The sequence below is a fragment of the Dipodomys merriami genome, unplaced genomic scaffold, assembly GCF_024711535.1.
Source record: "Dipodomys merriami isolate MVZ:Mamm:240054 unplaced genomic scaffold, mDipMer1.0.p SCAF_26, whole genome shotgun sequence".
Classification (NCBI taxonomy): domain Eukaryota; kingdom Metazoa; phylum Chordata; class Mammalia; order Rodentia; family Heteromyidae; genus Dipodomys; species Dipodomys merriami.
The window spans coordinates 3,703,520-3,717,500 of record NW_027204048.1 but is presented as its reverse complement, the minus strand read 5'-3'; positions in this window follow the sequence as shown (position 1 = coordinate 3,717,500).

Here is a 13,981-nt window from a genome sequence, read left to right as displayed (position 1 = left end):
AATTCAGCCTATAACATGGAGGCAGAAGCCACCAGTGTCATAGCTGTCAAGTTATCTAGTGCTATTCCACAGTTGATTTCTAGAACTCAAGGCTAACTAGGCAGGAATCTATTAAAGGTACTTATCATTAAAAGAAAATTTGGTCCAATGCCAGTGGCTCACCCCTATAGTCCTAGCCACTTGGGAGGATGGAAGCTCAAGATCAGGTTCTCAAGATCCTATCACAACAGAACCAAAGCTGGCATATGCCTGGCATCCCAGCTCCAAAGGAAGCATGAACAGCAGGATGGTGGTCCAGACATTGTCTCAAAAATAACCAAAGCACAAAGGGATGGAACTATGTTTCAAGTGGAAGAGCACTTGCCTAGTAAATGAGAAGCCCTGATTTTCACCCTTAGTACCACCACAAAAATGAAAAGAAAAGAAAACTTGTTCTGCATAAAATCTTAGGAGAAAATGGTACTCTGTAAAGAATAGCAATTGTATTGAGATTCTAGAACCATCCCTGAAACTCACAGGGAAAACTATTTTTAAAGAGTGAATGCCAAGAGAGATATTCCTAATGGTTTTAGTCACTACTTCATACCAAAGCTATTAGGTTTTATGCAGAGAATCCCTAATCACATGTCTAGCTCCTGTTTACCAGCCTCTGTGCCCTCTCTAAGCATAAGAAAGTAATTATTCCATTTCAATACCAAAGTAACCCTGAGATGTGGGCCTGGATTAATACTAGCTCTAGGCAAGATAGCAACTTGATAGAAGAGAAATAAGACCATTAAAATTCATTTCCTCCCTTCCTCCCTCCCTTCCTTCCATCCTGTACTAGGACTTGTACTCAGAGCCTAAGCATTGTCCCTTAGCTTTTTCACTCAAGACTAATACTCTACCGCTCAAGACACAGCTCTACTTCTGGCTTTTTAGTGGTTAATTGGAGATAATAATATCAAAGACTTTCTTGCCTGGATGGCTTTGAACTTGATCTCAGCTTCCTGTGTGAATAGGATTTCAGAGGTGTACCACATGCACCCAGAAAAACTTCTTTTGAAATAAAATCCTGGGATTTTTATAGAGATTATTATAGAGAACAGTTATCCATTCAACTGCATGGCTCCTTTGCTGATCACAAGATGCTAAGGTCACATAGCCTGTGTATTCCAGGGGTCACTTCCATGACCTGGGTAGATGTTCCCTGAGCAGTTTCAATGAGAAACAAATTTGTTTCTTCCAAGGCACTGTGCTTCCTGCTTACTCTGAACCTGATTTGGATTCTACATGTATACTTATAGCCTGGTGTTCTGTCCTGAGCAATTCTGCAATCCCCTGTGCTGGGAGACAATCCTATTTCCTTATCTACCAAAGCTATTCAAGTCTGCAAAAATCCTCAGAGTAAGAAAAGAAGCTGAAAATACAACAGGTCATCAGAAACAGTAATTTTTTAAAAAAGACACAGTAGAGCCCAGTTATCTTTGCATGTGCTTCTACTAACATCCAAAGGCACTATTGTATTGCTTATCTGTTTGGACAAACATTATCCTAGATCTTTAAGGATGTTTAAAGCAACTTGTTGTTGATTGTTCTCAGGTACTAGCAGTTGTTCTGACTATTCCTGTTGGAACAGACTGCTGAAAATCAAAACTAGGACAAACCAAAAATAGAAACTCTGGTAAACACTGAAGGCAAAATATGCCATGAATGGACCTGGGAGGGCTCCAGTTCCAAAGGGAATCACACCCAGCTCACAGGAGGTGTCACCTCCTCTGACTCAGCCACACATCTCCTTTCCTTCAGGGAAAGCTTTGGCAGGTGCCCAATTTGATAAGAAAGCTTTTAATTTTGACTCCGGTCAGAAAGACAAAGATGTAGAAAGAGAGAGAGAAACCTCCCAGAACAGAAAACTTGCTGGGTAACATGAAACACTGGAGCATGTTTACATAACCATGGGGAGCTCTTTGACAGAACACACATGCTCATATGTGGGTGCTGCTGGATTATCTGAACAGTCCACACTGTCCACTTGCAAACAAGAAAGAAACAACCTTCCTTACAAGAGGTTCCTTGAGGTCACAGAACAGTGCCATGTTAGACACTCTGAGGACCTATGGCAAAGAGACCTATTTATCCTATTAGTCAGCATGATGATCATATTTGACCTTACAATCTCCCCTCTTATTTTTCTAAAACTCCTGTTACAGTTCTGAACCAGAGTCTCAGGGGCCCCACCGTGGAATATGCTGTGCTATATGTCAGCATTATCCTTCCAGCTTTATGCCCTGCAATGCCTAACATGATATTAGAATTCACACTGAGCAGGAAGTTCTGAGTCCTGAGTTCTCCTTCTTTTGTTGAACTTTCAAAAGGAAGCACTGAACAGTTGAGGTTTATTTTGAGAACATGGATAGGGACACACATGGAAATATTCACACACACACACACACACACACACACACACAAACACACACAATGGAATTCTATGCCTCCATCAGAAAGAAGGGCATCGCCCCATTTGTTAGGAAATGGAAAGACTTGGAAAAAAATTATACTAAGGGAAGTCTTCCAGACCCAAAGAAACATAGGTCCTGTGCTTTCCCTTATTTGCAATAACTAGTATATGTCTGGGAGAAGCAGAAAAGGTCAAAAGCTACGTACATATGACCAGATAAGATGATGTTAAACGAAATGAACCCCAAGATAGGGACACAGTGGTTTTTTCTTTCTTGCTACTGTTTTTAATGTATTTATAATATACCATGTGATTTTTTTTGTTTCTTTGTATGTTCCTCCCCCACAGTATAACACCTGTTTTCACTGTATTTAATGTCAGTGCCCTGCATCTTGTGTATACACTTCTCTATCTTGGGGAGGGGAAGGGAAAAAACAAAATGCTTAAATAGAGATACAGGTTGACCCATTGTAACAATGAGATATACAAGACACAATGTTGAAAAACTAACTTTACAATTTAGGCGAGGGTAAGGGGTGGTGGGGGAGGGAAGGGAGTGTAGGGGAAAAACAAAGGAGGAGGTAACAATACTTGATAGGAAATGTACTCCTTACCTTGCTCATGTAACTGTGACCCCTCTGTACAGTATTTTTACAATAAAAAATGTGTTTTTTTAAAAAAAGCTGCACCATTATTACATATGCATCCAGGTAGTGCTTCCATTGAAAGCAGTAGGTGTCACCTTTTACAACACGTCAGGTAAACGGAATCACAAACCTTATGAATTCAAGCTTCACCTCTCAGCATGTCTCTTGCATGTCTGCTCCTCACTGCTCTGTATGTTATTCCTTGTGTAGATGTACCATATTTACATATCCTGTCACCTGCTGACACACATCTCTCTGTTTCTGCTCTTTGCTGATACTATAAATAAAGCTCCTATAAGTGTCTTTAAACAAGTCCTTATGAGGCTACACTGTAGCCTGGGTAAATATCTAAGAGCGGAATTGCTGGGGTACGTTCCAAGTGCACAAAAAGCTGTCAACTATTTCCAAAGTGACGATGCTCAACCGCAACACATATATTCTGTATTATTCTCTACCAACAACAGATGATCACTCATCCATGGTGTCAGTATTTTTCAGTTGGCACCACTGCTTTGGTTCCTGTAGCAACACTGTGCAACTTGGCAGAAGTGAGCCTGCTCAACTTCCAGCAACGGGGTGGCAAAGACAGAAAAGGGCAAGAGTCCCTTCCTGGGAACACCTCAATAACATAAATCTCTTTCCACCAAGCCCTACATCTCAAAGATTCCACCCTCTTCCACTAGCACCTGAGTCTTTGGGGGACAGTCATCCCAGTTCAGTAACCTGTGATCCCCTGTGATCTTAACATGTAACTCCCCTAAGGCCTACTAATGCTACAGCTATTCATGTCCTTATTTAGCAATCATATACCACATCTCATAAATCAATTGTTCAAAAAAGTACTAGTTCAAAAAAGTAAGATGGGGCTCAAAGCCAAGACCATGTACATACTGGGCAGGTGCTCCACCATTGAGCCCCAACTTCTGCCTTTCTAACCTGACCTCAGCAATTACTTAGGTCCTGAGTTCAATCTCCAATACTAAAAAAAGAAATCTTTACATAGTTTTGGTATACATCTTCAGCCACACACACACACACACACACACACACACACACACACACACACACACACACACACACACACACACACACACACACACACACACACACATTGCAACACACACTAGTCTGTCCTTTTGTTAGATCCCTTTGAAAATAAACTAAAGTCCAATACACTCTATTTTTCCTAAGTATAATTAATTCATGCTCTGTATGTTTTCTGAGTTCTAGCTTCTCTCTATAGGCCTACATGACATTTGGAGTTCTGTTTGGTGTATAAGCTGCAGTTTGGGCTCATCTACTTCCACACAGATGTTCTGTGTTGTACCGCCATTTGAAGTGATCATCTTTCTCTCACTGAATTATCATGACACTTTCAATTTAAAAAATGAATGGACACTATATTCTTTGATTACTTCTGAACTTTCCATTCTGTTCTATTCATTTACCTGTCTTGTCTTTGTCCCAACCTTTCAGTGTCCCAAGCACTTTCTAACTTTCTTGAACTTGATCCTTTTCAAAATTATCCTGCCCATTCTACACACATCTATAGAAACTTCAGAAACTGATTTGTTCATTTCTACCCAAAAAAGCCTGCTAGGACATGGTTAAATAAACTGCCACTCTGGCAGCACTGGAAATTCACTATATGAATGTAGTACCTTGTGATACCATGAGGCAGATCTGGCCTGTGAGCAGCTGCTACAACTCTTGAGATCCCCAGTGATGACACTTGCTGTGTGTTGCTGAGCTGGCTGATGAGGGGCAGCCCATAGAAGCCTCAGATTGGGGCTGGGCTCCAGAAAGCCAAAGACTGGATCAAAAGGCTGGGGCTTTTCACCTAGAGAAACAGAGGCCAAGGCAGTGTTGGATCATCAGTGGTTAATGCCTACATGATGAAGCCACCATGCAAACCAAAAAAACAAGAGGTTCACAGCACTCAGGCAGTGCTCTGAGGCAAAGGAAGCACTGACAAAGGAGTTGCCATTCACTGAAGCAGTTTATGAGTACACTGCGTCTTGATCAATGCCAACCCTTTCAACATTCCCCCTTCCCAACCCATCCAAATCCCCTTCCCTTACATAATTTTAAGTTATGTATTGAATTTTTTGCCATTTGAACATCTTCACCCTCCTTCAACCCACCCTTTTCCTTATATTTCTCAATTCTGTGGTATATACACTGAATTCTTGCCTGCATTCTCACCCAACATTAAGCAAAGCAAACCAGACCCAGAGAAATGTAAGTTGCATGGTCTCCCCACATTTTTGGCAGCCTATAAATCTACAAGTAAACATACTAGATGGTAAGCAATGGGTTATAAATTAATTAAGTGTAAGAGACTGTGGAGAGCACAAACAGTGTGATTCTTTTAAAAGACTAAGTCAAAGCCAACAAAAAATGGGTACTTGCAAGAGAGGAGGGGAAGGCCAAGGAGGGAGAGGTATTTCCTGTTTTGTGGTATTTTTTTTTTTGCCAGACCTGGGGCTTGAACTCAGGACCTGGCCACTGTCCCTGAGCTTCTTTTGCTCAAGGATAATGCTTTACCACTTGAGCCACAGCACCATTTCTGGCTTTTCTGTGGATGTGGCACTGAGGAATCAAACCCATGGCTTCATGCATGCTAGGCGAGCACTCTACCACAAAGCCACATTCTCAGCCTGTATTGATGTTATTGTAAACTGCTACTATATAGAATGTCTATTGTCCCCTGGTTCCAGTGACCCTGGTTAACCTTGTTAATTAGACAAATAACTTTTTATTGATATCTGGAGAATTCCTACATAATTATGTGTTCTCTAAATGGAGAGAGTTTTACTGCTTTGGTCTGACATGACGTCCTTTCCCTTACCTGACTGCACAGTTGAGGATGTTCAGTACACCTTCGTCTCATCCTCAGTGTCTGGGCAACCCTGAGTCTTAAATTCAGTATTATGCTTACTGTATATTTTATATAAACCTTGTGGCTCATACCTGGAATTTTGGCTATGTAAGTGATTGAGATCTAAGGACTCATGGTTGAAACCAGCCCCTGTAAGAAAGTCTGCCTGGCTCTCACTTCCAATTAACCACCAAAAAAAGGCCAAAAGTGGAGCTTAACTGGTACCAGCCTTGAGCAAAAAAGCTAATAAGAGACAGTGCCCAGGCCCTGAGTTCAGGCACAAGTACTGGGAATCATTCAGTTCCTGAGTTTCCCTTTTTTCCCCATGTGCTGAGATTTCAATCATAAATGAGTGATATTTTGCTTTAATTGTGAGATATGTACAAGTCCTTGCCTTACTCTCCTAAAATAGCTAATCTTCATGTCCTGGATAAACTGCACTGTCCCCATCTTTCCTATAGGCCTGTTTCCACTCTTCCTCTAGATCCCCTATACAGCCCTGTGTAATTAATAGTGGTCTCTGTTCATCCATTTTCCATACTTGTCACTCTCTACACAAACTACCTTATGAGACCAAGTTCATCATATGGCCACTGTCCATGCTTGCCCTCAATTTTAAATCCTGTAGCCACCACCCAACACCAGGCCTCATACTAGGCCCCTGATGTCCCATATCACAGCATCATCTATACTTACTGTCATTCTCTACTCAGTGACTCATTGTCAAGCCTAACCTCCCCCAAGCCATGTGACCTTGTGTTCAGGACACATCACAGCCTGGACAGTCATGAGATGGACAGTCCAAAGCCTCTTCCTCATGCTTTACTCTAACTGACCTACACAGCCAACTTGCTCATCTGCCTCCACCTCCCCTCATCACTCTGGATTTCTCAGACACAGAAATCCAAATTGTAAAGATGACCGGTGTCACATTGTGGGAAATGACGTTAGGCCAGAGTGCTGTTCCCAACCTAAAATGGACCCAGAGCCCTGTGGGAAGTCAGAGCCTTGTCCACAGGAAAGAGCCACACTTACTTCAAGTATCTTTCTGCTCTGGACCCCAAGAACAAACGTCCTTAGGGAGAAGAGAAAACAGACTCAAGTAGCTATATGTTACCCTGGGCCAAAGACAACTCACTCTAGTCAGCCAGACCTCTGGATCTAGCTGGAAATCTCTTATGGGAAAGCAATGAGGTTGAGGAAGGCCTGAAAAAGGTGACCACAAGCCTTCCTAAAAAAAGCCAGATTGGCCAGGTGCTGGTGGCTCACACCTGTAATCCAACCTCAGGAGGCTGAGATTTGAGCATCATGGTTCAAAGCTGGGCAGGAAAAGTCTGTGAGATTCATATCTTCAATTAACCACCAGAAAGCTGGAAGTGATGCTGTAGCTCCAGTGGTAGAGTGCTGGCCTTGAGCAAAAGAGCTCAAGGACAGTGCCAGGTCCCAAGTTCAAGCATCACAACTACAACCACACAAGTGGTGTTATCCTCCTTACTATTGTTTTTCATGTATTTATAAAGTACCATGTGATTTTTTTTGTTCCTTTTGTATGTTCTTCCTCCATGGCAAAACCCATTTTCACTGTATTTGATTCTGGTGCCCTGCATCTGGTATAAATACTTTTCTAATTTGGGGAGGGGAAGGGAAATAAAGTGCTGAAATAAGGATACAGGTAGACCCATTGTAACTATGAGATGTATAAGACACTATGTTGAAAACGAACTGTACAACTTTGGAGAGAGAGGAGTTGGGGAGGTGAGAGGGAAGATATGGTAGGAGAAAAACAGAAGAGGAGGTAACAATGCTTGATAGGTAATACACTCATTACCCTACTAACCCCTCTGTACAGTGTTCTTTACAATTAAAACTACATGTAAAGAAAAAAAAACATAGGGTAGAAAAAAAAATAAATGTCCAGGTACCAGTGGCCTATGCCTGTAATCCTAGCAACTCAGGAGGCTGAGATATGAGGATTGTGGTTCAAAGCCAGCCCAGGCAGGAAAGATCTTAAGACTCCTATCTCCAACGTACCACCAAAAAAGCTGGAAGAAGAGCTGTGGCTCTAGTGGTACAGTGCCAGCCTTGAGGGAAAAATCTAAGGTAGAATGCCCAAGCCATGAATTCAAGCCCTTGTACTGGCACGAGTGCAGCTGCTTTAGGAGTGGGTCCTTGAACTAGCTGTCACACACACCTGGGCATGACTTTCCAATGTACTAATGACCAACTTTTCCTGCAGTGACACACCACAGGAGAGGGCCCAACTCTTCTCTGTTCCTACAACCCCTTCCACCCATTCCCTGCAGCATGGTCAATCTCATTAGGCACAGACTTTTCCAAGACACCTTCCTTGCACAGAAGGTTCCAATAGGTGGCTTAAAACTGCCAACTTCCCACCCTCAAGAAAAGCAAGAGGAAGAAAAACAAATCTTTTTCTCCAAACTCCATGGGATTTGTTTTTTGGGGAGTACCTAGGACTCAACACTAAATCAGCTCAGCTGGCATGGAAGTCCTGGGCTCAAGCAGTCCTCCTGCCTCACCTTTCCAAGTATCTAGGACTACAGGTATGCCACCTTCACGTGGAAGTATTCTTTTTATTCGACTTCTTGGTGCTGTACAAGAAGCATATGTGATCTGAATCAGGGTCTCACACACACGCTATGCACATGCCTTCGCTGCCCTCAAGCTCAAGATGATTCTGGTGAGACAAAATTTCGTAGGTCTGCCTCCCCCATGAGAAGAGTATGTCATGGGCATGGAGCCCAGGTTTACTGAGTTCAAGGCTGACCAGACAACAAGTACGACACAACGGGACTGCACAGGAGATGGGCACATAGCAGCACTGAGGCTTCCAAGATACTAGCTCCCCACAGTGAGCTGTAAAGCTGCAGGACAACAGGTGAAGCACAGAAGAATCTTCCCTGAACAGAAGCCACTCCCCAAGGAGCTTCTGGAGACCAGGGCCACCACAAGCTTTATGCCCTATGCCTCTCAGAAGGCCCAGTCAGGGCAGAAGACACTTCCTTAGGACAGGATGTGATCCTGCCAGCTCATCACAACAGGAGCCAGGAGCAGTACTGTGCTCCTGTGTTCATCCTGCCACTGAAGCAGGGCGGCCACCTGGGGGAGGGGTGTTTCATCTGAGGGAACCTCATCACCTGGGGGAGGTTCTCCCTCCTACTCAGTCCTGGAGGAGATACAGGCAACCCTACTTGGGGCCTAGACCAGGACAGAGAGGCGAGCACAGAATGATCAGCCATGCTTACAACAGGGTTCTTGGGCCTAGAAATCATTGTAAAGGACTAAGAAAGTAGAAATTGCAACTGGCCATGGAAGCCTTTGCTACTCTGGTCAGAGCGGCAGCTCCTGGTGCTTGAAGCAAATGCTATTTTGCAGACAATGGGCAAACCAGCATGCTATCTACTCAACAGGGCTAGTCCAGATGGGCACAAAGGGCCCGTGCTCTTCATAACAAGAAATAAGACCCAGAGGTTTCTCACCAGACCAAAGCGGCCCCAGGAGCAGAAGGAAACCACCATCAACAGCCTGCTGGGACAGCCTCCATGAGACTCAGTTCTATAAGTGGAGTTCAAAGGGAACAGTGGCCCAAAAGGCACCCTGTGACTTCAAAAGGCAAGAAGGAAATCAAGATGTATTGCCAAGAGACAGAGAACTGAATGCAGTTCTGCCATGGAGCAGTGGCAGATGTCTAAGCCAGTGGTGAACACCATAATTAATGAAAGCTCAGTTCTATAAGACAGTCTCAATCCTGGCCTTGCTTCCCAGAACAGCAGGAAAGAGAACCAGGAAGCTGGAAGTCTTTAACCCTGAGCACACAGAACAAACTCCATGGGCCTGGGCCCATGTTCAATGGCTCAGCTGGAAGGATGAGTCCTCCACCTCACTGAGACCTACAGCACAGGGATTAAGATGGGAAGTGTCCAGTCTGCAGATCACAGCAGAATGGCAAGCAGAACTTATGCTGGAAGAACGTAAACAGTGGCCCTCAAAAGGATGAGACAGTAGACAGAGGGATGAGTAATGAGAACAGCCCTGTGCTGTGTCACAATACCAGCATTTAGGGGCAGACCACTCAACAGCTCCAATCTACAGCTCACTCTGCATCCTTCTCCCTGCCTGCTGTCAATCAGCAACAGTCTGCTACAGGGACCAGAGTGGCACAAGACTGTTCAGCCATGATAGGATTCTTGCTCTAAATCTCAGTACACCCCCACCCCGATTACCTTTATCTAAAAGGAATGACTATCCCTCAAAGCAGTAACTTCTTCAGCCTATACAGAGTCCTGTAATAGGGATAGATGCTGGGTCTCCTGTGTTGGAATTCTCCACAAAGTTTAACTAACTTGTGCTTTTGTGTTGAATAACAAGTTGAATAACTCAGCTCTATTTCCCTCCTATGGCCAAAACACCATGATAAGCCTGGGCAGTGTGGAACAAAAACTCCTGCTCCCATTCAGAAAGAGAGATAAAAAAAAAAACCAAATGAGGAGCTGAGGCTGCCTGCCAGAGGCAGGACCACAGCAGAAGCCGACTGCCAAAGGAGTGAGGTAAGGGCAGCAGCCCACCCACCTGAGGTTCAAGCCCATGGTCTGATCCAATCTCTCCCCTCTCTACAGCTTCCTCAGCAGCTTCTGAAAAGACAACTATGGGCCTTTCACCACAGACCAAACAAATGCCATGCACAACTGACCATGACAGTGACAAGGCCAAGTCTCCTGACCTTTGAAGCCATTCTGCTCCTCCCTGACGCAGTCTTGCTGGTCTGAGCTGCTAAAGTTCCAAGGCATACTTCAGCTTCATTCCTTCCTGGCCTCACAGATTCAAGTCCAAGTCACAGGAAAACCAGAGTGCAATGGTCCTGTAGCTGCCTGTGCCCACAGTGAACGCTGAGTTCTGAACCCTGAGGATCCATTGCTCTCCATCTTGCAGCTATCTCGCAGGATGCCAAGTCTCATACAGATGGATTTAATGCCACGGCCATATTTCTCCCAACCCCGGGCAAGCTAGGACCAGCAGGCCTAGCGGACTAGGCAAGGGGCAGCACTTTCCAACATACTTGCACATTGCTGATCCATATTCCAGAAAGCTAATCCTCACTGCTCCTTTGAAACTGAAGCAGGGCATGAGGACCATGTGGATTGGATCAGCCTGCAATCACTCCTGGGGTGCCTCGCACAGGACTGCAATTTATGGAGCCATCTATGGGCCAGCAGGTACAAGGTGAGTAATTTTTCAAAGCCAGTGCTTTTACATCACTACATGGCAGGTCTGATCTGAGCACCTTTTTTAGTGCAGACAGACAAATTTCACATAGCCAATAATCATTCCTGCAGAATTTCAATGACTTTTTAGCCCTAAATCTTTTCAAAATCAATTTCAAAACAAATGATGCTATGTATGGAGAAACAGAAAGGTACTTGGTATGGAGTGCCTTGGCACCTGATAAACTAGCTGGATTTGAGGCACAGCACAAGGGCCAGAGGCTCTGTGGTACCCCCAAGCCTTCAGCTTTCCTGGAAGAACAGACTCTTCACCATCAAAATGGGGGCAGCTCAGGAAGCAGCAGTGAGGTGGGGACAGCTGACAAGGGCCAAGGTGATGGACAGGCACTAGCTCTCCTCCAGACTGGGACATGATTTATGAACAGTAGCCTGGTGCGTGCTGGGCACAGCATGCAAGGCCAGCAAGAGTCACCAGGGGGAAGCAGTGGGAAAAGCAGCAGGCTTAGTGCAGACCAAACTTGATGTATACTGGGTAAGAGGAGGCTTCTCTGACCCTCGGTTCCTTTGCAATGCTGCAAGCATGGGCATCTATTCACAGAGCACTTGCCAAGTACCAGCAGAGGCTGATAGAAAACACACAGTGCCCACCACATCTCTCTCACAGATGCCATATGCCTTTTTTTCCCTGAGCCAGGTCTCTGCTCATGCTAGGGCAACTGCACACATTCAGCAGCCTCAATACATCCAGTCTTGAGAAATCCAAACTGGGTTTCACTGGGTTAACACAAGGTACCAGCTTGGCTGTGATCCTTCTGGAAGCTCCAGAGAGGATCTATTTTCTGCTTTCTATCAGCAAAAGACACCTATGTCTCTAGGGTCAGGGAACCTTTCCACTATCCACCCGGTTGGCAGTGACTGAGGCTGGCCTTCCTCCCCACCTCCCTGAGGTTACCTGGCCCACCCAGACAACCCAGGATCATCCTTGGCCACAACACAACTGACAGGCGAACTCATAGTCATACATTCCCACCAGCACAGCAGCAGCCATACTTCAGATGAGCATATTTTGGGTGTGACTAAGATGACCAGGGTCATTTGTACAGGGCAGAAGGCAGCCCAATGTGTATAGCTCACTCACTTGGCCCTCACTTCCTTCTCCACTTTCAGGTCAGCTAGAGCTTCCTGCATCTTCTCCTGGTGGCCCAGCTCCTCTGTGAGAAACGTATCCACTTTCGCTCATCTTCCTATAGGACTGGCAAGAGTCACTCCAACAGCCACACTCTAATGAGGCACCAGGGACCCAAGTTCAGCTGGAGGCAGCACAGCCACATCAGGGTGCATTTCCCACTGGGAGTCAGTTCAGCTGCCAATCCATCCTGGGCAGCCACAGCAGCTCAGACTTCATGTTTCTCATCACAACTGCATCCTGCATCCTGCTCCTGCATAGCTTCTGTTTCAGATCCTGGGGGAGGCAGGCAGAGAGGACAGGGGACAGTAAGCTCGAGGAGACAGGAAAACTGCTTCTGCAAGTTGAAAAGCCAGGAGAAGCTGAGATCTGAGGATTGCAATTTGCAAAAAGTTGAAAGTAGAGGTGTAGGTCAAGTAATAAGGAGCACTAAAGAGCCTTGAGCAAAAAAGCTCAGCAAGAGCAAGAGGTGCTGAGTTTAAGCACCAGTACACCCATGCACTCTCTCTCTCTCTCTCTCTCTCTCTCTCTCTCTCTCTCTTTCACACACACACAATCAAAGCAGAAAAGAATGGAGGCATGAGTCACAGGGTAGATCAACTGATAGCAATGGTGAAGCCTTGAGTTATAACTCCACTACTACCAAAAATGAATAGATAAACAAATAAATAAATGTCATACAAGCAACAACAATCTTGTGCCAGCTTTTCCCAGGACCAGTGACCTCCCAGTTCAGTCGCCACAGGCAACTACAGAAGCCTACCCTGCCTGCACCAGGAGTGCCTCTAGGTGGCACCTTTGTCATCCACTTCTAGAGCAGCTCTGCCCACCACACACCAGAAACCATGTCTGTGGTAACTCACTACCATCCAGCCCGCAGTTCCCTGACAGCAGGATGTGCCTATCACCCAAGATACCTCCTTACCTTTTAAGTCTTCTGCTGCCTCATAGTCAGCACACATATACAACTGTAAGGACAGGACAGATTTTCCTTTACTGTATCTCTCACCTTGGGACTCAACAAGTCACTGAACAGGATGGGTAGAAAACTAAGACCAAGTAGTCAGCCAATCAACAAGCCCAATGCAGCTACCTCTGCCTAGGTGCCAGGTCAAGTCAGGAAAACAAAATGACACAGGACAAATCTGGCTGTCTACACAAATTCTGAGGAGGACCAAGGGCTGCAGAGGGAGAGATAAAAGTCAGGGAGAAGATGATAAAGAAGGCAAATGGGGAAGGAAAATGGCAGCAGCTGAAGGAACAGGGGATGTAGGGAGCCTGCTGGCCAGACCTCCAACAGAGTGTGAATCCTCTCCTTCAGACAACATAAGCCACAGGAAGGATCTGAAGGCACATCAGTCCAGCAAAGCAGCACAGCCTGCATTCGGGTCAGGTGGCCTGGCATAGAGACCCAATTCAGTTGTGTTCTGGCAGTTCAACTCTTGTTAGGGTTACACCCTCTACTGCATATTATCTTTGATAGCTCTTTGCCCCTCAGGTTTCTATGGATTTTCCATTACCAGGATGTGAGCCTCCCAGAGTACTTGCTGGGCTCCACTGGCCGGCACAGTACCTGTGCACTGTCTC